The sequence below is a fragment of the Vulpes lagopus genome, chromosome 1 (genome assembly GCF_018345385.1).
Source record: "Vulpes lagopus strain Blue_001 chromosome 1, ASM1834538v1, whole genome shotgun sequence".
In the NCBI taxonomy this organism is placed as follows: domain Eukaryota; kingdom Metazoa; phylum Chordata; class Mammalia; order Carnivora; family Canidae; genus Vulpes; species Vulpes lagopus.
This window is the reverse complement of record NC_054824.1, coordinates 25,424,764-25,452,232: the sequence shown is the minus strand read 5'-3', so window position 1 is coordinate 25,452,232 and position 27,469 is coordinate 25,424,764.

The window sequence follows — 27,469 nt, the reverse complement described above, 5'->3', positions numbered from 1 at the left end:
TTTAGGGTGTTTTAAAGATCTTTTCTGTTACTGATTTCTAGTTTAATTCCATTATGGTCAGAAAACATACCTGCTGATCTACTATGATTTCAATGCTTTTATATTTATTGAAACTTGTTTCATCCCCTAGAATATGTTCTATGTTGGTGACTGTTCAATATATTTGAAAAGAATGTACTGTTAACCCTCAAAAAATGCAGGGGTTAGGAGTCCTGACCACCATACAGCCATAAATCCACATATAACTTCTGACTCCCCCAAAACTTAATTAGTACTATACTACTGTTGACCAGAAGCCAGACAAGTAACACATCAACAGTTGATTAACAGATATTTTGTATGTTATATATATTATATATTGTATTCTTACAATAAAGTAAGCTAGAGAAAAGAAAGTATTATTAAGAAAACTATAAGAGATAATACATTTACAGTACTATATTTACAGGAAAGAAATTCCATATATAAGTGGACTCACACAGTTCAAATCCATGTTGTTCAAGGGTCAACTGAATATTCTTCTATTTTCAAGTAGAATAGAAACCCTTAAGAAAATATTCACAAGTCACTATACATAGTTATATAACACACAATTATATACAATGGGTAATATATCAAAATAAAGTGGGATTGATCTCAGGAACGCAAAGTTGGTTTAACATTCAAAATTCAATTGAGAGGTCACATTGGATAAAGTGGTTGGTAAAGACTTCTATATTTTTAGTGATTTTCTACCTTTCTGTCCTATCAACTACTGAGAGGAATGTTGAAATGTCTAATCTTATTTGTGGATTTTTCTACTTTTTCTTTCTGTTCTATAAGTTTTTGACTCCTGTATTTTGAAACCCTGTTATTAGATACATACATAGTTAGGGTCATGTTATTTCAATGAGGTGACATTTTTATTATTATTAAATGTCTATATCTCTGTTATTTTCCTTTTATTGAAATCTAATTTTTGTGATGTCAGTATAACCACTCCTATTTTCCTTTGATTAGTGTTTCCATGGTATGTCTTTTCTATCCTTTCATATTGATTCAATCTATATCTTTATAGTTAAAGCTAATTTTTTTTTGGTAGACAGTTTGTAGTTGGGTCTTATTTTCTATCTAACATTACCTCTGCTTTTTAAATGGGAATATTTAAACCATTAACATTTAGTGTCATTCTTTTATGGTTGAAATTTAATTTTACTATCTTACTATTTAAAAAAAAACATAATGAAACATATTTTGTTTCATTATGGTAAAAAAAAAAAACCCCACATAACATTTACCATCTTAACTATCATAGATGTACAAGTCAGTGTGTTTAGTATATTCTCATTGTTGTGCAATGGATCTCTGGGACTTTTTAAATCTTACAACCATGAAACTGTACCAACTAAACCCTAATTTTCTCTCCCTTCTTTTTTGTTCTCTCCAGGCTTCGACAACCAGCTTTCTACTTTATGTTTCTATACTTTTGACTACTTTAGATACTTCATATCAGAGGAATCAAATAGTATTTGTTCTTAGATATTTATTTTTTATTTGCCCCATACAGTTTTAACTTCCTATCGGGGAGTAAGTGAATATTTTTAATGACTTGATTTTATCTCATTTATTACCTCTCTGTTGTATTTAGCTTTTTAAACTATTGCTTTAAGGTTTACAATGCACATGTTTAACTTATCATAATCTATATTCAAATAATGTCGTATTACTTTACATATGTGTAAAAACCTTACAACAATACACTTTCACTTCATCCCATCTTTTATGCTTCTGTTGTCATATATTTTACTTCTATATATGTTACAAAGTGTCTGAAATTTTTGTTTCATATATGTTACAAACTCTGAAATTTTTAAAAATATATGACAACAAAAGTATAAAGGATGGGATGGAGAAGTGAAAGTGTATTGTAAGGATTTTTACAAACTCCATAATATATTATTATGTTTTTCTTTAAACAATCAATGATCGGGGTGCTTGAATGACTCAGCCGGTTAAGCATCTGCCTTCAGCTCAGGTCATGATCCCAGAGTCCTGAGACTGAGCCCCAAGTCAGGCTTCCTGCTCAGCAGGGAGTCTGCTTCTCCCTCTGGCCCTCTCCCTGCTCAATCTCTTTCTCTCTCAAATAAATAATAAAATCTTTAAAAATAATATAAACAATTAATTATCAAAGAGATACATACATGAAAAAAATCTCTTATTTATCCATATATTTATCAGTCCTCGATGTAGACCCATCTTGTATCATTTTTCTTCTGCTCAAAGAACTTCCTCTATTATTTCTTGTAATATATATTTGGTTCCAAGGAATTCTCTCAGGTTTTTTCTGAGAGAAAGTATTTTGCCTTCACTTTTGAAAGATATTTTTTGTGATATCAAATTCTCAGTTGATAGGTTTTTTTCTTCAAAACTTCAAAGATATTGCTCCATTATCTCCTAGTTTGCTTAGCTCCTGACAAGACATCTGCTGTCTTTCTTAAATTTGTTCCTCTGTACATGTGTCTTTTTTCTCTGTCCTAAATTAAGACTTTCTCCTTAGCACTGATGTTTAGCAATTTGATTATGATGTGACTTAGTGTGGCTTTCTTTATATTTTTTCTGCTTGAGGCTTATTGACTTTTTAATCATTGGGTTTACTATTTCCAAGACATTTCAAGGGATGTCTAGGTGGCTCAGTGGTTGAGCATCTGTCTTTGGTTCAGGTTGTGATCCCAGGGTCCTGGGATCGAGTCCTGCATCAGGTTCCCCTCGAGGATCCTGCTTCTCCCTCTGCCTATGTCTCTGCCTCTCTGTGTGTGTCTCTTATGAATAAATAAATAAAATCTTTTAACAAAAAGACATTTTGAAATTTCTAAGTTATTATTGCTTCAAATATGTTTTCTACCCCCATATTCCTCTCTACCCTTTATTGTGACTTCAATTACATGTATATTTACTACTTGATAAAGTATTATAGGTCATCTTTTTCATTTTTTTCACTGTGTACTTTGTGTTGGATAGTTCCTATTAGATTTTTAGCTTCATTGATCTTGTCTTGGGCACTGTGTAATCTACAGTGTTTATCCTATTAAGCATATTTTTAAAAGATTCAGATACCGTATTTTTCATTTCTACATACCCCATTAGGTTTTTCTTAATCTTTCATTTCTCTCTTCATGAAATTCATTCTTTGTTGAAAAGGCTACAGAACACTTTAAATCATAATACTTCATAAAACCTGTGGAATCTCTAAATAAATTAATACACTTGCTCACCAGATAGGTCTAAATATTAGAAAGTTCCTCCTATTATTAGTCAGACTCACATGAAAACCCTTTACAGGTTTAGAGACAATTATAATAGCTGATCAAAAGCTCTCTTGCCTCCTTTCCTTTCCCAGACTTTCTATCCTCTTTTTCTGAATACTCCTCTAGGTTTTTCTCTAGGTTATTGGCAACCAACTTAAAGTGAAGGCTCAACATTGAACATAATGCTCCAGGTCTTTTTCAATTATATCCAAGAAGAATAGAATTGACTTCTTCCATATTCCAGACATATTCCATGTAAATGTAATTTAGTATTTCATTACTCCCCCCCCCCAAAAAAAACTTGTTATATTGTGAATCACATTGCACTTGAAATTAACTAAAACCTTTAACCCTTTTTCACATGTGTAGTTTTTTGGTGGCTTCTCTTGTACCCTATACTTGTGCTTTTGAAATTTGTTCATTCCTTTTAAATTTCATCTTCAATAGACTCCATCATTTCTATTTCTGTTGAGACCAATTTTATCTCCAACACTCCAGCTGAGGTTAGTTCCTGTTATTTGTGATCCCTCAAACATCAGATACTATTGATAGCACAGCAAATTGGCATGTTATTTCAATATTTATTAATCTGTAAGATCACTAAAATCAAGAACTGCTCTCTCTGTCTTTTAATAAACCCCCAGTGGCTATGAATCTGCCAGATATATATTATGTGTTCAATAAATGTCCTTTGTTTACAAATCCTGAAAGTTGAGTCATTCAAGACAGAGGAAAAGATCATTCAGAGCAGCTAAATTTTTCCCTTTGTGTCTGTTTGCTTATGTTTGCCTGCAATTCCCTCATATCAATGTTAATTTTGCCCTTTCCCATCTGATTGACATTTCTTCTTGACAGAGAAGACAAGCAGAATAGAAGTTGAGACATTCCACTTTCATTCTGTCATTCGTGCTATTTCATGTCATTCATCTGTATCAGTGAAACAGTGTTTTACTTTGTCTTCTTGCTCCAAGTACAACTTTAAACAGTCTTTTTGGTTGTTTGTTTGTTTTGTTTTGTTTTAAAGATTTTATTTATTTTTTTATGAGAGACACAGAGAGAGGCAGAGACATAGGCAGAGGGAGAAGCAGGCTCCCTGTGGGGAGATTGATGTGGAACTCAATCTCAGGATGCCAGGATCATGCCCTGAGCCAAAGGCAGATGCCCAACCATCGAGCCACCCAGGCATCTCAGTCTTTTTGGTTGATATGAACAATATCCACAAGACTCAAGGCATTCCAGTATTTTGCCTTCTTTACATTTGTGGTATATTAAAGGTAAGTAAGTTCTTTGCCAATCTCACCAAGATGAGGGATTTATTTCTCACAGTGCTGGAAACTGAGCTAAACTTGAGGCTGGTTGAGTCATTGTCATAGGGTCCCCATGGCAATGATTAAAAACAAAATTGAGACCTTGGTTACCTGAAAATTTTGTGGAGCAGATTCATATGCCCTCAAACCCTTGGACTTTTAATCTAGAGTGAAACAAACTTCTATCTTGCTAAAACCACTGTTATTTTGAGTCTCTGTTACATAGAGCTGAATTTAACCCAAGAAATAGAACTCATTTGTTAATCAACATTAGATCCAGAGTAGCAGTTAGTAAATTTCTTAGTTTTACTTAGTAAGTAAATTTCTTAGTTTTGAATGCTATTGCTGTTCTTTCATTTATGTTTATTATTTAAACATTGAAGAGGAGATGGAGGTGGCATGCACAATTGACTAAGCCACCCCATAGGTATGTCTCTGAAACACAGAACTTAAGGTCTGCTATAAGAGTTCTGAGCATTTAATAATTCTCTTATTTTCATAATTACAATTTTTATATCTTATTTTCTTTTAACATTTCTCTGGAAATCATTAAATCTTGTGTAGAGCACTAAACCCAATAGCACAAAAATTCAGTGTTATATATTCCTTTATTTCTTATATGTTAGCCTCATTTCTTTAATATAGTAAATACTATGAGGAAGGGGAACATATCATATACTTTCTGTACTACTCATAGTATTGAGAACCCTGAAAGGCATGTCATAAAACTGAATTATGTTCAAACATTTAATATGGAGTTGGAAATACTGTCATTAGGTTGGTTTATGTATTTCCTTTATATATCTTGACATCTTTATAATGTCAATGATTTTTGTTTATGACCTATTCATTGCTTGTATTAATCTTTTTCAAAGGGCATCAGACATTTATTATCCATTTGAATATTTTTTCATAATACTCATTATTATTTTCCCTCTAGAACATTGTAAATGGCTATGTATAAGGAAGTCATCATAATATGTAGATTGAAAATTATATTTCCTTGAGAAAGGAACTTATAATTACCTAAGAATTTTTTAAAATATCATATAAAGTCATATACTTTTAAAGGACTAGGCTACATTAGTAAACATCTAGTCTAATCTCTGTATAATACAGACAAGTAAATGGAAATCCAGTATATTTTCCTCCAGCAAAATAAAATATATGGTTAAGAATACATGGAAATTATATCCTAATCAAAATTATGCATCCTTTAAAAAACATTTATGTATAAAATTCTGAGTTCATTCAAAATCTTTTTTAAAAACCTCAATAGAATGAAGAATATTTGAAAAATAGAATCATAAATGTTTTGGGTTGCTTCTGGCAAATACTAAATAATCAGATACTGCCTCATGATTAATATGTTAAAATGTACTGCAGTAATGTTAATATTATAACAAAAACAAGCTTAGCTCATATTCCTGGTTATTATTTATTATTTTTTTAAAATCACCCTCACATCAATAATTGGTGATGTGCTAGAAGGTGCTGTGGGAAGATAAAGTCACTGTGTTTGAAATCAGGTAAAATAAAATCTGGTTTACAGATTTAAGCCTATTAGATATAAATAACAGTCAAGTTCATAGAAATATAAAAATTAAAGAAGTTTAAGCTCTTTTCCTTTCTACATTAAAATATTTTTTTTATGAGCACTGTCTTGAGAATTACTGGGTTGTAGTTTGGGAACTAACCCAAGCAAGAGATTGTACCTGAGAGCTACAAAGTTAAAAAATTAGGTTACTCTTCACATTTTCTGAAACCACAAGGATTTTGACTCAATTTCTCTCTGTGTCTCTACTTAATTTCTACTCTCCTTCACCTCCTGCTTCCTGATCACCATCTCCTGGGGCTTTCCCTGCTCCAATTGCATAAATCCTGCCATGGCTGCTCTAAGCCAGTATTATCCTGACCCTCGTGTGTTTTTGTGACCTGCCAGGGACATGGCTTGTAGCTAACTTAAGAATCTATGTTGTGACTTCAGGCACAGTTAAATTCATTAAATAAAGTTTAACATTCAGTTTCTGCTTCTTTTATTCTATTTCCTTTCTCACAGGTATCTTTCCTAATCATATTGCATCCTCTAAGAAATTAGGTATTCAGAGTCTTCCTACTGTAGAGACTTTTTTTTTTAAGATTTTATTTATTCATTCTTGAGAGATAGAGAGAAAGGCAGAGACACAGGCAGAGGGAGGAGCAGGCTCCATGCAGGGAGCGTGACGTGGGACTCAATCCCCTGTCTCCAGGATCACATCCCAGGCTGAAGGCAGCGCTAAACTGCTGAGCCACCTGGGCTGCCCCAGACTCTATTCAAACAGGGACAGGTATCCAGTTACTTACATCTTGACCATCTCATTCACACCAAGGGTCACATAGTTCTGCAGATTAACTCTTTTATCTATGGCATAGAAATTTGGGGCATTGGTTAAAGAATTCTACCTAGAAAAGTGCTCATATGTCTTTTCAAATCAGTCAATTCTACCATGGACTTTCAAAGTCAAAGCATTTGCAAAAACCAAGGAAGCCTAGTAGACTCCTGGTTTCTTTCTTTCCTTGATTCATTCTTCCTATTGCTTTTATTTTATTTTTTAAATTTTATTTATTTATTTTTTATAAATTTATTTTTTATTGGTGTTCAATTTGCCAATATATAGAATAACACCCAGTGCTCTTCCCGTCAAGTGCCCACCTCAGTGCCCATCACCCAGTCACCCCACCCCCCACCCATCTCCCTTTCCACTACCCCTTGTTCGTTCGCCAGAGTTAGGAGTCTCTCATGTTCTGTCCCCCTTTTTGATATTTCCCACTCATTAGTTCTCCTTTCTCCTTTATTCCCTGTCACTATTTTTTATATACCCTAAATGAATGAGACCATATAATGTTTGTCCTTCTCTGACTTATTTCACTCAGCATAATACCCTCCAGTTCCATCCACATCGAAGCATATGGTGGGTATTTGTCGTTTCTAATGGCTGAGGAATATTCCATTGTATACATAGACCACATCTTCTTTATCCATTCATCTTTCGATGGACACCGAGGCTCCTTCCACAATTTAGTTATTCTGGACATTGCTGCTATAAACATTGGGATGCAGGTGTCCCAGCATTTCACTGCATCTGTATCTTAGGGGCAAATCCCCAGCAGTGCAATTGCTGGGTCAAGAGCACAGCTCTATTTTTAACTCTTTGAGGAACCTCCACACAGTTTTCCAGAGTGGCTGTACCAGTTCACGTTCCCACCAACAGTGCAAGAGGGTTCCCCTTTCTCCACATCCTCTCCAACATTTGTGGTTTCCTGCCTTGTTAATTTTCCCCATTCTCACTGGTGTGAGGTGGTATCTCATTGTGGTTTTGATTTGTATTTCCCTGATGGCCAGTGATGCGGAGCATTTTCTCATGTGCTTGTTGGCCATGTCTATGTCTTCCTCTGTGAGATTTCTGTTCATGTCTTTTGCCCATTTCATGATTGGATTGTTTCTTGGGTGTTGAGTTTAATAAATTCCTTATAGATCTTGGATACTAGCCTTTCATCTGATATGTCATTTGCAAATATCTTCTCCCATTCCGTAGGTTGTCTTTTAGTTTTGTTGACTTTTTTTTTCTGTGCAGAAGCTTTTTATCTTGATGAAGTCCCAATAATTCATTTTTGCTTTTGTTTCCCTTGCCTTCATAGATGTATCTTGCAAGATGTTGCTGTGGCCAAGTTCAAAAGGGGTGTTATCTGTGTTCTTCTCTAGGATTTTGATCGATTCTTGTCTCACATTTAGATCTTTCATTCATTTGGAGTTTATCTTTGTGTATGGTGTAAGAGAATGATTTAGTTTCATTCTTTTGCATGTGGCTGTCCAATTTTCCCAGCACCATTTATTTTTGTTTGTTTGTTTGTTTGTTTTTTTTAATTAACTTTTATTGGTGTTCAATTTACCAACATACAGAAAAACACCCAGTGCTCATCCCGTCAAGTGTCCACCTCAGTGCCCGTCACCCATTCCCCTCCAACACCCGCCCTCCTCCCCTTCCACCACCCCTAGTTCATTTCCCCGAGTTAGGAGTCTTTATGTTCTGTCTCCCTTCCTGATATTTCCCAACATTTCTTTTCCCTTCCTTTATATTCCCTTTCACTATTATTCATATTCCCCAAATGAATGAGAACATACACTGTTTGTCCTTCTCCGATTGACTTATTTCACTCAGCATAATACCCTCCAGTTCCATCCACGTTGGAGCAAATGGTGGGTATTTGTCGTTTCTAATGGCTGAGTAATATTCCATTGTATACATAAACCAAATCTTCTTTATCCATTCATCTTTCAATGGACACCGAGGCTCCTTCCACAGTTTGGCTATTGTGGCCATTGCTGATAGAAACATCGGGGTGCAGGTGTCCCGATGTTTCATTGCATCTGAATCTTTGGGGTAAATCCCCAACAGTGCAATTGCTGGGTCGTAGGGCAGGTCTATTTTTAACTCTTTGAGGAACCTCCACACAGTTTTCCAGAGTGGCTGCACTAGTTCACATTCCCACCAACAGTGCAGGAGGGTTCTTCTTTCTCCACATCCTCTCCAACATTTGTGGTTTCCTGCTTTGTTTATTTTCCCCATTCTCACTAGTGTGAGGTGGTATCTCATTGTGGTTTTGATTTGTATTTCCCTGATGGCCAGTGATGCGGAGCATTTTCTCATGTGCTTGTTGGCCATGTCTATGTCTTCCTCTGTGAGATTTTTGTTCATGTCTTTTGCCCATTTCATGATTGGATTGTTTGTTTCTTGGGTGTTGAGTTTAATAAGTTCTTTATAGATCTTGGATACTAACCCTTTATCTGATAGGTCATTTGCAAATATCTTCTCCCATTCTGTAGGTTTTCTTTGAGTTTTGCTGACGGTATCTTTTGCTGTGCAAAAGCTTTTTATCTTGATGAAGTCCCAATGGTTCATTTTTGCTTTTGTTTCTCTTGCCTTCATGGATGTATCTTGCAAGAAGTTACTATGGCCAAGTTCAAAAAAGGGTGTTGCCTGTGTTCTCCTGTAGGATTTTGATGGAATCTTGTCTCACATTAAGATTTTTCATCCATTTTGAGTTTATCTTTGTGTATGGTGCAAGAGAGTGGTCTAGTTTCATTCTTCTGCATGTGGATGTCCAATTTCCCCAGCACCATTTATTGAAGAGACTGCTCATGGATTGGAAGAATTAATATTATAAAAATGTCAATTTTACCCAGGGCAATTTACACGTTTAATGCAATCCTTATCAAAATACCATGGATTTTTTTTTTTAATCATGGACTTTCTTCAAAGAGTTGGAACAAATTATTTTAAGATTTGTGTGAAATCAGAAAAGGCCCCGAATAGCCAGGGGAATTTTAAAAAAGAAAACCATAGCTTTTTAAAACCATAGCCAGGGGGCATCACAATGCCAGATTTCGGGTTGTACTACAAAGCTGTGGTCATCAAGACAGTGTGGTACTGGCACAAAAACAGACACATAGATCAATGGAACAGAATAGAGAATCCAGAAGTGGACCCTCAACTTTATGGTCAACTAATATTCGACAAAGGAGGAAAGACTTTCCTATTGCTTTTACCCTATGCTCAGTACCATAGTCCCAAGCTCAGGCACTTGGCCCTCCTGACTTCCCTTGTGCCACTTCTGGTCAGCTTCTCAATATAAGCTAACCATCTTCCATTTGAGATCACCTTCTATCTATTGCACTGTCCTGCCTGGAACACCTAGTTTCATGTCCTCTAACCCCCAAGTCTCCATGTAGGACTTAAGCAGAAAAGGCTACCAAATCTGTTAGGTTGGGGATATAAGAAAAAGAACAGCCCTAGAAACAGAGAAGCCCAGGGTCCTGTATGTAATGCTGTGGTAACAGTGGTGAGAATGGTGGTATGATAGTGATGATTATGATCATGATACTGGAAAACCAGAACATGTAAATCCTGGGAATCTTTTAATAATAAAGCAGGATAACTGAAAACATAAAATAAGAAAAAGAACTATAGCAGTATAAGAATACAACGAAAACTCACTAATCTGCAGTCCTTAAGGATTACTAGTGATAACAATTTAGTGAGCAATTGCCAATATGGTAGACATTTTGCTATCTTTAGGATAGAGCAGTGAAGGTTAAGTATGTCTGCCTAGAGTTACTTCTTTCCTGCTAATGTTGATAACAATAATGACATCTGCTGATGTTTACATTTTATTGTGGTATTGAAGTATGTACTACGCATTATCTTATTTTTTAAATTTTTTTAATTTATTTATTCATGAGAGACAGACAGAGAGAGAGAGAGAGAGAGAGGCAGAGACATAGGCAGAGGGAGAAGCAGGCTCCATGCAGGGAGCCTGACGTGGGACTGGATCCCAGGTCTCCAGGATCAGGCCCTGGGCTGAAGGCAGTGCTAAACTGCTGAGCCACCAGGGCTGCCCTGCATTATCTTATTTAATCATAGCACCACAACCTCAATCACCAGTAAAGTGGATACTTTATTATCCCCACTCTACAAATGAGGATGCTGAGGCTTAGACCTATTTAATAAATTATCTGATATTTACAGCTAATAAATTGTATGTCAGAACCTGAACCCAAGGTATGTTTGATTACATAGTTCATTATATACTGGGCTTTGAATGCCATAGGGTAATACATAAAACAGCAGACTCTAGGTGGTTATACTGGGGTCAAAGAACAGGGGGTCCATGATGAAAATGATGGAAAGTGGGAATGGGATGTATGATTGGAAAACTTGGTCTAAGACCAAGTATTAAAAAACTGAGATAAACCTGAATTCTAAACTTTGCAGTAATGAAGTATAAAAGGGATTATAATAATTCTTTTGAGGGAGTTTTCTTTAATTGACAAAAGCCCAAAAAGCACATTGAAAAATTTCACTCATTCAAACATGTTTTTGGTGACTCTGTGCCATGCCCATTATTCAGTGGGGCAGTTGGTATAAATATAGTAAAATCAAGTTTCTTGTCTTGAAGGAATATATGGATTAAGGAAAAGATAGCTATGTATCAATGTAGTATAATGAAGAAAGCAGTGGTGTTTGGGGGACCTGGAATAGAAAATCATAGGCCATCTTGGAGGAGCCAGGAAGTTTTTAGGAAGAGGTTATTTCTGAGTTGAATTATGAACAACCAGTTGAATTTTCCAAAGAATGGAGGAAACATTCTGAGCAGAAAAGCCCAAATGAGAAGGCCTGAACATGAGACTGGATTGTTCTAGAATATGCCAGAAACAAGGTATGAGATGAAGATGAGGGGGAAGGTGGAAGGATTATAGAGAGCTTTTTATGTAATCCAAAAGTATAGATATTACTCTAAAAACACTGGAGGAGCCATTGGCAGTTCACAAAGGAGTGAATAATCAAGTTTTGCTTTGGAAAGCTGATCTTAAAAATCATGGAAATGAGGGCACCTGAGTGGCTCAGTCAGTTAAGAGTCCAACACTTGGTTTTGACTCAGGTCATGATCTCAGGGTCATGAGATGGAGCCCCATGTTGGGCTCCATGCTCATTGGGTAATTTGCTTAAGATTCTTTCTCTCCCTCTCTCTTCACCCCTCCCCTCATCACATGTGTGTGCTCTCTCTCTCTTTCTAAAATAAATAAGTAAATCTTTTTTTAAAGATGCAGAAATGGATTAAAGACAATAGAGCCATAGATATTTAGCTAGAAGTCCTTTGCAGGAATCCAGGTGAGAAACTTGAGCCCAGGACACAGAAGTGGGTAGAGAAAGAAATAGATGTGAAACATAGCAGAAGATGATTCCCAGGTTCTCATCTGGTGACTGGAGATGCCATTCACTGAATCAAAAGGAGTCTGGGATCTAGGAGAATGTGAGTATTACCAGTGAATTCAATTTGTGCATGTTGGGCTCAAGCTGCCAGTGGCACACCAGGCAAAGCTGTGCCGTAAGCTCAGGAGAGAGACCTGGGCCAAAGGTGCACATTTGGGAATCATTGCCATGCAGGTGGTAGTGGAAGCCACGTGAATGAATCCTGGTGATTTCAAACTATGCTTCATATAAGCCATATTGAACCACATGATGGACAATATAGCCCTAGATAGTTTCACAGATGATGAAAAACTATTGGTCACATCTACATTCACCCTCAAGAATAGGTGGCAACAGGACATTAAATCATGGTTATGTAAAGATATTTCTCCTAGGAGCTAAAATAATACAATTTAGATATGTAGTTTCCTGGTCATCTAAAAGTATTTAAAAATACCGGATTTCCCATTAGAATCCGGCAAGTGCTTCTGAAAAATTTCAAGATGTTTTAATTTAGCTAGTCTGGGGAAGGGGCCCAAAATTATATATAATATATATTTATATATATTTATAAACATATATAATATATTTACATAATATATATATAAATTCATATATAGAATGAAATTCTATCATGCAGCTAGAACTAAATGATTGGTATGATGTCCCTAGATGGTTCCTCCTGATATTAGTTGTCTCTGCCGGCTTTTGGACAAGAGCTTTAAAGCAAACAATTCAAGACTAGGTGACTCATACACTTTAGATTCCAAGCATCTTGTTAGCCAAGATGATATTTTTGCATAAAAATTAAGTTTCTGCCACGAATTCGTCCTTAGCCAGATAGAGAATGTCCCTCTTCTAGACGGAAACTCTGGAGTGCAGACAGACAGACTGAGACATTTTTAAGAAACAACTTCAGGCTGCTAATGCTTACCTGGCAGTATTGATGCTTCAGGACTGTGCCACTGCATAAGGCAAAGGAAGCAAGACCTCGACAGAAATATTTTATTTTTATTTTTTTAAGATTATTTATTCATGGGGGCGGGGGCAGGAGCAACGGGGAAGAGCAGAGGGAGAGGAAGAAGCAGACTCCTACTGAGCAGTAGCCTACTGAGCCAACCTGGCTGCCCCAACAGGAATACTTTTTAAAATTAAAAAAAAAATTTTATTGTAGTTCAGTTTTCAACAAAAGTATAACACCCAGTACTCATCCTGTCAAGTACCCCTCCCAGTGCCCGTCACCTAGTCACCCTGTCTCCGCCCCCCGCCCACTACCTCTTGTTCATTTCCTAGAGTTAGGAGTCTCTCATGTTCCCAACAGGGATACTTTAAAGGCAAATTTCATGTACCGTGTTCATTGATTACCTGTAAAATGAATAAACTCATCAAATATTTTAAACATTTGGATTATTCTGATTTTAATCTTTGATGATTCAGAAGACGCATTAGGATCAGAATGTCACGGGTTGGGATTATGAACATCAGCTATTATATTGAAACTGCGTGATAGATAGTGCTGGTTAAAAATACCCATTTACAAAGCTTACTGTATAAATACCACTGAAAATTTTGCTTCTGGCCATAAGGAACTAGCTTGTAGGAAATCAATTCTTCCTCCAAGAACAAGTAGAAAAGCTGGATAAAACAAAACAAAACAAACAACAAAACAAAACCCAAACACCCTCAAACCCCAAAACCAAGTCAAAACAGACAAATGAAAAAACAACTATTTGAAAGTCACCAAAAAGTTACCAAGGCAGCCAGAACTTAGGGTCCAAGATCATGGAGAAAAGGGAAATGCAAGGTGAATTCATTCTACATTGTCTTCGCCTTCAGGAACTTGCTGATTCATAAGTGACATTGAAGGAGAGAATGAAAAGATAAATAAAAAGTAGCTACTAAAGGACAGAGAATAGAAGTAGAGCTTTTGACTAAGAAGATTAAAAACTGAAGTTCAAGGATAGTTTGGGGAGCCCTGGAAAACACCTAGGCTTTCAATGGACTCTGAAGGAGTGTGACCTATGAATATGACTAAACTGGAAATAGCCCAGGCCTTATGTAAAACCCAGTCTCAATTATTTCTGTCCCTGATTGGATTAAGGTGACTGTCTTCTGTTCTGACTGGAACAGAAGCTAATAAACAAACAAATAAACCAAACAAAAAATTTCCTCAGATGTAGATAACATCTCACCTAGGTTTGCAGTGTCAATATAAATACAAAGAAAACTACATTTAAACACATCACAGTGAAATTGCTGAAAACCAAAGCTGAAGGTCATACTAAAAATAGCTAGAGAAAAACTAGAAAGACACATTGCCTTGAAGAGTGCAATGTATAAGGCTTAGCATTGACTTTCCAGTAGGAAAGATGAAATCCGGAGACAATGGAAATATGTAAGTAATGTACTGAAAGAAAAGAAGTGCCAACCAGAATTCCTTCAACTATATGGGAGTGCAATGGCAGAAAGTATGATCTTTTCAATAAATGATGCTGGGTCAAATAGATGCCAACACTGATAGAAGTAAATTTTGACCTCTTCCTTATATCATATATAAAAGTCACTCCCAGGTAGATGACACAGATAAATGTGAAAGGGAAATATTTTCACGACCTTTGAGTAGGCTTATATTTCTTAAATAGGATACAAAATGTGCCAACTACAAAGGAAACAATTGAATAATTGCAGTAAATTAAAGTTAAGAACTCCATTGATCAAAGGCCATCATAAAGAGAGGGAAAGGATAAGTCACAAAGTAGATGAAGATATATGCCATAAGTATGACTAAAAAAACCTCATGCAGTAAAAACAATTCTTTCAAATAAATAACAACTCAATAGAAAAATGAGCAAATAAGTGACCTGATTGTCCCATCATAATAGCAGATATCCAATGGTCAGTACTCATATGAAAAGGTCCTCTACTTCATTTGTCATCATCAGGGAAATACAAAATAAAGGCTTAGTAATATATCAACAACCACACCCTAGAATATGTAAAATGAAAAAAGGGAGGGGCAATACTAATTGTTGACAAAAATATGAAGCAATTGAACATCATTCAGCTGGTGGGAGTGTAAACTATTTGTAGTGTATTATACTGTATTTTATTATAGCGTAGTGTAGCATAGTGTAGTGTAGTGTTGAAGACACTGTTGGTGCCTTGCCTGTATCTCTCAGCATTCACCACTGGCACGTACCCTAGCCTGACAGTTTACAACAGCAAACACACATAACTCTTATTTGGGGACTTCCTTTGGGTGCCAGAGGTTGTTTGGCTGGCACATGAGACTCCCTGCCAAAAGAGCTGGTGAGTTAATATCCCCTGGGTGATGGCCTCGATAAATGACTGTTGGAGTTAATAGATAGATCCCTCACCCCTTAGCCAAGATAACTCAGGATCATGCTACATTACCTCCTAGAGTTTCATAGTGGACTTGAGGCTCAGTTGTCTGCATCAGGAATCTGCTTCATAATTTTAGAGTTATTTCAAACTCATTTCTGCCAGCAGTCCAAGGAGTTTCACTGATGCTGGACATGAGTTTTTCTGATGTGACTTTGTTGGCTTAATATTCCTGTACCATAGCATTACTCCAGACCTCACATCTACAGATGGCACAGGCCTGGGGTTTTAATTTCTCATGGACGACTTGCCCCTCTCCCCAGCTTAAAGCACTGGACAAACAGGCAGACTTCTTTTTGTTTCAGTCTACTGAACATAGTTTTTTTAGATCCCATCCTATGAAGGAGATCTTCCAGCTATGGGCTCAATACAAGGAATTCATTTCCAGCCTCACACAGGCCCAAGTTCATGTCTTTTGTCCTAGCCCCTATACTTTAGAGACAATATCTGATCTGAAACTCATTTGGGCAATAATTCATTCCTGTGTACTCTTTTGGTTTTGATTTGTATCTTCATTGTTGCTATGTGGAGTTTTTCCTTTCTTTTTTGAGCTCAGCTATTACAACAGATGCTGCTGGCCCACATCTTCTCAGCATTAGCTCTACATATGCAAGGGTATTATCTATTACCCTAACTTCTAACTCTGCCTGAGAGCCTTATATCAGATGTGAGCACACACTCAGCTTTCAGATAGGGCAAACTAAAAATGCCAGAAAATTAATGCTCACTGGTATATCTCTCAACCAATGAGAGATGGGGATTTGGTAGATAAATACCCTAGTTTCCTCACTTCTTAGTTGGGATAACTCAGACATATGTTCTATTATGCTGTAGGTACTCATAGTGGCAAGGTTTTCAATAATATACTCATTAAGGGCTTTATTTCATTTCTTATGTCTCCATTTCTGTTGCCAGCAGTGCTTCCTGGGACTACAGCTTCCATAAACTATGACACTTTGTTTCAGGGATTTTTTTCTGGGGCATAGACATCATCAACTAAAGCTAGCCTTATGTATGAACTGTGACCCAGCAATTCCTCTCCTGAGTATATATACAATAGAAATGCATACAAATATATGCTAAATAACATGTACAAAAATATCTGTAGATACACATTCAAAATGCTCCAAGCTAAAAATAACCCAAATTTCCATCAACCATGAGTTGGATAAATAGATGGTACTATATTCATAAAATGGAATATTGCACATTAAAGTGAATGAATGAACTGTCACTAAACATAACAACATGGATGAATCTTGCAAACATAATGTTGAGCTTAAGAAGCCAGACACAAAAACATATGGCCTGTTTAATTCATTGGATTCCTGCATCATAGTATTGGTGCTATATTGTTATTGGGGGCAATAACATGCAACTCAGAGTAAAAATTATATAATAAATGGAAAATGAAATATCCTATACTATAATTTGAAAAAATAAGGAAAAGCTAATTTGGGTTTTCTTCTTAAACATGATCTAAGCTGTTAAGTGATCAGATATATGAAGGTATTTGTTATTTTACAGTATGAAGCTTAAAAATCCATAATATTACTTATTTACTGATGTGCTTCATAATGTTAATAACTTAGTGGACTTTTTTCCTCAGCATCTGATTAATTATATGCACACAATGACATCCATAGTATGTATGTGGCTCTCATTTTAATTGATGCAATTAAAAATAATATGGCACAGATTTTTCAAGTTTAACAAGCAGAAATTAATAAATGGATGGTTCACATTTTAAGTCATCAACGTATCAGAAAGCAACCAGGCAATTGCAGGTAACTTTTGGTTGAGATAATTGCTTTGCTGCTCCAAATTGAACCCTTTGGGGTCAACAATTTCTTCAGTAACCATATTAGCATATTTTAATACCTGTTGAATCTAGAGGCTCACTAATATGCTTAGTAAATGGAATTGCTATTTACAGTTATTAGCATATTCAATCTCCATCCTAGCTACAAGACTCTGAAAGCATTATTAAAATCCCATTGCAGTAACAGAATCTCTGTGAATGTTTAAGATCATTCTGCCATAGAACAAACAGGAAAATATAATCTTTCCTTTTGGAGAGAACTTTTTCCTTTTAGGCATGGGCTCTTCATGTGGGCTTCTTAGGAGGCAGAAATGTAGACTCTGGAATCATGTTGCATGGCTTTGAATTCTGGCTCCATTACTTGGTAGAAGGATAGCCTTTGGCTAGCTATTAACCTTTGCATCTCACTTCCCTCACCTGTAAACTCAGAATAATAAACATACAAGTTATCATAGGGTTTAAATAAATGCAATGCTCTTTGAACTGTACCTGGCATAAAATTAGGTACTTGAATTTATTTAACAATTATTTATTCATCACTTACTATGTTCCAGGGAATATCCAGGCACTTAGATATGTCAGTAAACAGAACAAATATTCCTGCCTTAATAGAGTTTACTTATACTTTATCCAAAGAGACAAAGAATAAACATAGTAAGTTATGTATATAGTGTGTTAGAAGATGATTAGAACTATGGGAAAAGGCACATACAGAGTGGGGTCACTGAGATTAGGGTCCCAGAGGGACCAGACAGGTTGCAGTAAATAAAGTGGTCAAGGTGGTTCTCACTGAGAAGGTAAAATTTAAGCAAAGTCTTGAGGCAAGTGGTGTTAGCTAGTAGATATCTGGGGGAAAGAGAGTTTCAGGCACAGGATTGGTGAATTCAAAGGACAACAAGGAGACTGGTGTGGTTGGGCAGATTGCATGAGGGGTTGTAGTAGCATGAGTGAGGGGCTGGATCTTATATATAAGAACTATAATATAACTATTACTCTGAGTTAAATTATTGTTGTTAACTATCATTACTCTTTCCAAGACAAGACATCTTTGCTGTAGATGTTTGAGATATTTCTATCCCAGGTCCATGGTACCCACTGACAATTAGTGAAAGATGTGAGATTGGTCATGGCTCGTTTTGAGATTCCAGGACTTTCCAAGATTGCCAAGTTGTTTGGCCAATCAAGTTGTATTAGATCTAGTCTATGTGAATGTGTGTCCCAGGGCAGGATCAGCATGTCACTTAGTGGTGGATGTTGGATGAATTTCTCTCTCTTCAGAAGCATATCTATGTGATTGTGAGGAGGCCAGCTACCAGCCCTGTGGCTAGCAATAAGTCAAAGAAGAAGATCTTCTAGGCACGTCCACATCCACCAAGCTGCTTCCTTAAGCCACATTAGGGTAGGGATAGGAAATCCATTTAAATGAGGAAGAGAAAAAAGAAGAAAGTTTTTTGATTGTCTCCTCTCTGTGTGTTCCAAATCCCTGTCCCATCTTTCCAAAGCATATTCTTAGCATACATATGGTATATATGGGTTGTATATATGTGTGCAATTTGGTGTGTGTCTATGAGTCCGTATGTGTTAAGTGATGCCCACTTTTGGAGCTATGGTATCTTTGGTCAGTTACAAGTGAAATATATTAGCAGTGGTTTCAGCAAATTATAGAAATAAGTTAGCCAAAGAGTTCACAGGAGTCTCCAGAGGGCATAGAAAAATTTAATTGCCTCTCTTTGCCTGTGCCTGGCTTTTGGAGAATAACTTCAGCTGCTTTTTGAATAAGAAGCATTCCTCACTTCATGATTCTCCAGGTAACTGGCCGGTTTCCACTGCCAAATTGATTTTGTTCCAAATTTTCTGTGCATATTAAATGGGATATGGTGACTCATTGTCTCCCAAGTTCTTTGAGGTTCATAACCAAGAGAGATTCTTCAGTTCGAATCAGTGTGATTCTATTCTCCGTCCCTCCTTGCTCATGGCAACACTGTCTTTTTGTGCCTTTGGGGCCACACATATGGAAAACTGTAATCTTCCTTTTAGCCCTTCCTGCTTGCATCCTGCCCTCCGTCAAAAAGTTGTGAAGAGTTTGCCAAATGTGCATGAACACAGCACTGAAATGTTTTTGTTGTCTCAGCCATTTACAAATAATTTAACAGCCTACAAATTATTTAAAAGCAATCTAGCCAGAGTTCTTAGAACTTCCAATCACATTTTAGCACTTGCTGCTATGACAATCTTTGGGGATATTTTTCCACTCCTCCAGGCACTTCATTGGCTTTTATTCTATTATCTTTTATATCAAATTTATGTTTGCCCACCCGAAATTTTGTGGAAAACACGATCTTTCTTTCCTCTGGCTTTTCTGTTCCAACTAACAGAAGGGAAGAAAGCTTTTCCCTTGTAATTTTTTCATATTTTTCTTGGCCATTCCCTCCCCACCCCATAGTTACTGAGCATCCACTGTGTGCCACATGTTTTCCCTTCCAATCCTCAAAGCAAGTCTTCAGTGCAGGCATTATCAACCTTTGGGTACTAGTGAGGAAACCAAAGCATGAGGCAGACAAGTTATCAGCTCAAGGCCACACAACTACCAAGTCAAAGGGCGAGGATTTGAATCCAGATCTTCTGCTCCATACCCCAAGCCATTCCTTGCCTTGCCTTTTCCACCAAATGGCTCCTTATTCTCAAAATATTCTCTATCATATCCATTGGATGTCTTATTTGCTTTTATAGATCTCTAGACTTGATTCTTCTGGAGCCTACTCTAGCCTACCCCAACCACATTTGTGAGTGGAATAAAGAAGAGTGCTTAAACAGTCCTATACACGCAACACCATCAAACCCCTTCTAGTGAAAATTCTGGTATATGGGATATGGTGACTCATTGGTGCAATTATATCTTGATGTGGCTACACAGTTAGTGTTTAATAAAGAGGGCATATAGCCCAGTAAGATCTCAAGCAGCAGATTTTTCCTTGACCTCAGAACAGAATTAGCTTTACATCCTCTGGAGTGCCTGAGAGAAACAAGTTTTCCTTTATCCTAAGCCAGGGTTACCCATATATGCAGGGGATTATACACATCGGCAATGCTGAAGGACATGAGTGAAGGGGGGTGGCATTTTACAGTGCTGGGAGGGTGACAACAATGTCATTTATTTGTTTGTTTATTTATTTATGAAGCAAAGACTTTCATTTATCTATTCACTTATTTATGACAGCAATGTCCTTTGTTTGCTTGTTTGTTTATGACAGTAATGTCTTCAAATGAAGGAAATACAGGGAGTCAGAAATCTAACTTCTCATCTTCTAAAAATGCATAAGCACTCCCCTTTTATTTTTATTTATTTATTTATTTTTTTTAAGCACTCCCCTTTTAAAATTACCTAAGCTTCAGTGGGAGCCTGTCTTTTTGTGGAGTGTATGTGTATATGTATGTGTGTTGGTATGTGTGTGAATATATGAGGGAAAGACTGCCTCTGTGTGTATCTACAGTGGTAACTCTCACTTCCAGAGAGTGGTATTTGTGCAAATCCAACAATTGGGAAATTCAGAGCAGTCCTGCAGCCTATCTCTATACCCATGCTCTTCATTTTTTGTTGACTCAAAGGACTGAGACTCTCGTTTTCAAGACCCCTTCCTTCCCATGCTCTGGCTGACTTTGCCTCTACTTGATCAAACCTTGACCACCCTTTCTTTCTTTAGCACCATCATTTTCTCTCTCTTTCTCCCTTGTACATGTCATCCTTATCTTAGAAATACCTTTGTGATGCTGATACCCTCACATTCTCTTTCACTATATTCACAAACTTAAAAAGAAAGCTGTATACAGTTCATAATACCTCTCTTCCTCCTCCTTTCAAATAAAATTACTCTCTTAAAGACTATCATAACTTATCATAATGTGATGGCTTCTGCTCATTCATTCTGGACTTGCTGCAGCTTCAATATCTTGACATTGCTCTTGCCCTTGCTTTGAGAATGTCTTCCTCCTCACAATCTAACACTTCTCTTGCCCACCTAAGAGCCATCTATCTTCCTTTTTTCATTACCTGCAACTCTGACTCTACATGAATCTCTCTCCAAGAGACTGATTCCTTCTCAGGAACTCAAATAGGATTGCTATGCAGATAGCTTTGAAATTTACATGCCTAATTCTATCCTTTCTCTTGATTCCAGGTCTACATGTATAAGTATCAAACACTTCCACCTAGATGTCACATGATCACCCTAAAATCAAAATGTGAGAACAAAGATACAATTTCCTCTAGAGTTAGTACATCTTGATGTCCTCATATTCGGTAATAGTACAATATCCTGTATGTTACTAGAGCCTAAGACCCAGTCCTGTGGTGTTTTTCCTTATTCTTGAGATGATGTAGATTTTCCTCTGTGAAATCTTTTCTATGAATATTTTTCTTTCTATTCTCACTCAGGTTTCCTAGTTCTTTCTTGATCTGTCATTAATCTGTTTTCCTTTATGCTAAATTCCCTGTACTCTAGGTACAATTTCTGCCCACTTTCTTTGCATGTTGCTGTGAAACTAATCTATCTGAAAGGCTTCCACTCAACTCCTCAAAATCCTTTTCTGTCTCCTCATTGCCAACAAAGCCCATACCTCCTTAGCCTTATATTCAGAGTGTTTCCGCCAATGTAAGATTGCCTCACCCACCTTTCCAGTCTTGTCTTCCACTTCTTTCCCACATAAACCCTACACACCTGAAGTTTCTCTGCTTTCACTTTTCAAAAAAACCTTACACATTCCTCACTCATCCTTCCTTCTGGGAATGCCTACCCTTCCTCTTTCTTTCTTTAAGAAGTATTACCACCCACTTTGATCCTACTTCCTCCAGGAATCCTTCCATAATTCCCCCTAACTGAAGTGGCCTCAGCTCCCATGGGTATACTGTGGTCTTGGTATTGAGGTATCGCTTATGTTATTACACACATGCATCAATTTTTCCCTATGCAGTCCCATTCATTGATTATTTGTACAAGTGTTTTCTTTCTTCCCAACCACACTGTAAGATCATGTTTATATCTCCTATGATACTTAAGACAGAATCTTTCACCGTTTTTTATTGAATAAGAATAGTCTCCTCTTAGTGTGTGTGTGTATAAAGTAAGGGGAGAAATTGCACAAGAGAATTCATTGAGATATGGGAAGAAAATACTAAAACTTTAATTTCTATTAGTGTTTTCCACATTTATTTTAAATTTATATTTTGTGAATGTTTTATAGTAAAATATTTTGATACAGTATTCATACATTCAACATTTAAATGCTGTATTTATTATAAATAGACCTGATAGTTGTCTTAAATTGGATTCACTAGACTGAAGTGGAGAGTTATATTTAGTAAATTGACTGGAGAAACTCTTGGAAGATATACCTACCAGCAATGGAGAAGGAAAGAGGAAAACAGGGAGAAGAAGGTGGCCAGCAATGTGTTTGCAGCTGAGGTCTCAGCAGATCCTACCATGAGCTCTGGAGCTAGGAAGGCCCTTCAGAGTTTTCCTGAATTAAGGTAAGGGGGCTGGGCATTCCTTCCTCCTCACTAAGGAGTCATTAGCCATGGCCCACTCCCTGCAAAGAGAGTGCCTTCAGCTGAGAGCAATTCCCAGTGAAGGACACAGCTGTGACAATCAGCAACCCATATATGCAGGGGATTATACACATCAGCCCTGAAAAGGGATCTAAGGAGAGCACCACAGTATCCACCACAATGGCTCAGTCTCAGGTTTCTCTCTCTTTCTTTCTCTTTAACTGATGGAAGTGCTATCAAAAATCTTTGGAGACCCTTAGATCAAAGAAGGACTGAGGGAAAGCAGAGTAAGAAGACTAACATTGCTTAAGGCCTCTCTGCTTTAGGCACTTTGCCAAGTACTTAACATACTCTTCTGCTCCATTTCAAAGCATAAAGAGCAGAGAATGATAAGTGATTAACATCCTTCATGCATGTTTCATGCTGCCAGGAAAGTGGACTATGCATTGAATTTGGTTTTCTAAAGATGGAGCTATAGGATTCACAGGGGGATGACTTAAGAATGAATAGTATTTAAAGCAGGACAGTACCCATTTTCATCAATGGCCACCTCCCAAGTTGTGAGGAGAGAATTCTACCCAATTATATTCCTTTAATGTTCAGTAAAGGTATCATTCAATAAAACTGGTTATTTCCGTTCTGTAGGGGAGCGATACTGAGCTGGAAAATGTCTTCCCTGAGAGTTTGTTTTGAACAATTTTGGGATCCTTTCTTGCTGGTGAATAATATCTTTATCTCATCTCTGCAATCTCTTGTTAAACTCTAAGAGACTGAGAACATTCACCTCCTCATCTTTTTCTCTCGGGTCCTTTTAACTTAGGTGGCTCTTCAATTCCTTTTCTAGTCCGTATTTGAAGGAGACTGTGTAGCAGCATCACAGTGGGAGTAAAAAACTCCAGAGTTGGAGAGATTCACTTTTTTGTTGTTCTGCTCTACATACTGGGGCAAGGAACTGTCTTTCCTTTAGCACCAGTTTCTGGATAGTAAAAAGGAGAGAAGATTAATATCCATCTCCCAGACACTTTATTATTGGAGATCCATACTCACTGTGTTGTGGTAAAAATTCAAGAATAGAAACCATATAAAGTTCTTAGCCTAGTACCTGGTTTATAGAATGTGCAAATTAAATATTGGCTATTTTTAAGTTTCTGATTTTTCTTTGCTTTCTTGCACTCTTTTTTATGTTTCTCTCTATTCCTAGGAGACTGTGGCATTATGAAATCTCAGAGTAGAAGGGACCTAAAGGGTAATCAAGCTGTATTGCTCATCCCCATCATTAATTGTCTTTCCAGCACCTTCATCCTTTGCTTTCTGCCTCCCCCTCCCAACACCATTTTTTATAGCCTCCTCATTTACCTACTAAATTTGAGTGTCAGATTGCACTGGGGATATTATTCTGTTTCTTGCTACCCAGAGAAAATCCAAAGGCCAGCATATTGTGAAGTGCCAGTCCCTGGGAATGGCCACCTGTGAGAGGCCAGCCTGTTTGCTTGGTCATCTGGTACAGAGTAAAGCCCCAACAGGGTCTGAATGCTGTGCATGGAGTCCAGTCAAAGTTAATCCCAATGAAGTAATTCTTGATCACTGTGACCATGTTTCCTAATGCAGATACAGCATGGGCTGGGGTCAGCCAAAAGGGAGCCATTTACTCAATGCAATAAAAAGGGCTAAGGGGGCAACTGTGTGAGCTAATAACCTTAGGTTGCCTTGCTACCCTGAAGCTATTGGTATAAAATTATTCAGGCTTTTAAGTCCCAATTATTGACTCCTTGTCTTGGTTGCTCACAACTCCTGAGCTCCTTGCTCTACAAATACCTAGTTGCCTCTCTTTCACATTCAACTTCATGCTCTCATTTCTTTGTTCCCTTTTTCCCCCATTAAACAAATAGGCCAAATCTCTTTTCGCATTGTCCTTAGGCCAAGTTTCAAAGAAGGGCAAGTTCCTGCCTAAATCGCACAACTCATGTAATACACACACACACACACACACAAACACACACACACACACACTGAGAGCAAGAGCAAGAACAAGAGCAAGAGCAAGAGAAAACAATCCCCAAATCTTAAGGCAAAAAGCCTTATGATCCACTTGTTCCTGAGCCTCTTCCCATTGACCTGCATCTCTTTTCTATAATTCACTTGTCTTACTCCTCTTGCTGTTTTATATTTGGAAATCTACTCTTGGAGCCCATTCCAGGAAGACTCAGGGTCTATCCAAGTGCCAGATTCTTTCCAAGGTCTGTCAAAGACCAGTTTCCAAGAGTCTGTGGAAGTTTCCCTTTTGAGCCTCCCCAAGTGACAGCAGCCCACTGACACTGACAAGATTTCCTATCCTTTTGGTGCATTTATCAGAATCCCTGTCAGTTTCGTTCAGGTGCTGGGAAAGAGGTAGAAAAATTCCCCTGAAAAGCAGTTGTTAACCAGTTCCTCCTGACCCCTTCTGGCCCCAACTTACCCCAGAACACAGTCCCTGCAGGTGCAGAATGCAGAACTGGTATATGCATCTATCATTCTCCCAGAGGAGGTTTTCGGATCCTTTGAATTAAAAAACGATCATCTGAATTATTTTTTTCATTATACAGTAGCTTTCTCAAACATGCATTCCTATGTAACATATATACCCTTTTCATTGGCAGTCATTTTCCCAGCAGTCATAACTATCATAATACACAATTTTATAGCACCCTCCATCCAGGAATCTCATTGCACTTTATAAACAGTAGCTAATTGGAGAGAGACTGCCGGGTATTAATTTAATAATACAGTTGTATCTTCTGTTTTAACAAAATGTTCAGTTCTTTACTGTTTATTGTCAATGTAATTTCCTTCACATAATACAAATTAATGAGGAGAGAAAAAGCAAATTTGTTTTTCATTAGTTACTAATTTAAGGATTTCCAAGCTGATTAATCAGAGTTCCTCCCATCCTCCTGGCTCCTATGCACTCAACTGATCAACCATTTTTCTTCCCAAGAATATCATTTGTAGATCAGTATTTGTTCAGAGTCCGTAACCTATGCAATTTCCCATTTGTTAATCCATCTGCATTTTTCACAGGTATCTTTCCCTCCCTCTTCCTCACAATTCATGTGCACATGACACAGCATGTACATATCCTTTCCCATTTCTCTAGTAACTCCCTCTTTTTTATCATCTAGTCTCTCCAAGATATGTCTTTCTTTTTCCTTTTTTCCCTTTCCCTTTTTTACTACCTTTGAATCTAACTCTGTGGCCTCAAGGGCAAGATCTTTCAATTTGGAGTTATTTCCAAATTCCCACACAGACAGAGATGATAGCTTTCTGCTATGGGGAGATTATTAACTGCTCATACCACTTTATCACAGAATTTTTTTGCGTCTGACAGTTGCTTACAAAATTTATACTTTTTTTCAAACTCTCGAACAGCATGCTTATCATTGTCACATGCTTCTCCTTTATTGGGCCCACAGGCAAAACCCAATTATTAATTGTGAAATAAACAGCTTTCCAGCAGAGAGAGACCCTCTATCCTTTCACAGGAGCTTCCTGGTAGGACTGTGTTTATGGGTATGTGATCTGCGGAGTGGTATAGGGTCCCATGCTTAGAAGGGCTCTGTTCTTGGTTTAATGCTTTGTCATCATGAGCTTGAAATTCTTCATAACATTTTAACAAGGGAACCTGCATTTTCATTTTGCACCAGGTATCACAGTTATATAGTCAGTCCTACTTCTACAGTATTTGCTTCTTCCTTCAATTTACAGGTACTGGAACCCCATGTAAGGCCAATGGGGTTGGGCTGGCCCTTTGGTGTTTATTATTATCAAGGAAGAGTTTGCAACAGGTTTCTTTCACCAGTAGGAACTTTCCCCCACCTCATTTACCATCACTGAGAGAATCTCCTCTGAGTCTTCTAGATCATTTGGTCACTTAAACTCCAACACATTCTTCTCCTCTGTCTTAGAACTCAGTTTTTCTCCTCCTAGGATCCCTCATCTGAACGTTTTCTTATCTCCTTCCACCTTCCTCACTAGGGGATTCATCCTAATCAGGTGACTGGGAGTGACCTGACTCTGTAATTCAGTGGCAGTGACACTGAATCTGGTATCTAAGATCCTCTGGATCTGAAGTCTGAACTCAAATATGCAGCCCAGACTGAAAAAGTCTTCCCTGATGGTGAGGAAAATGCTATCTAGAAGCAACAACCACCAGGAGATGGGCTAAGGAGAAAAGAAAGAAACAAGTACTTTGAAAGAGAGGCATGGAGGGACCATAAGAAAAGCAACAGGAATAAAAAAACAACTGGTCTAAGGAAGAGGCACAGGTTCATCACTTATGAAGATAT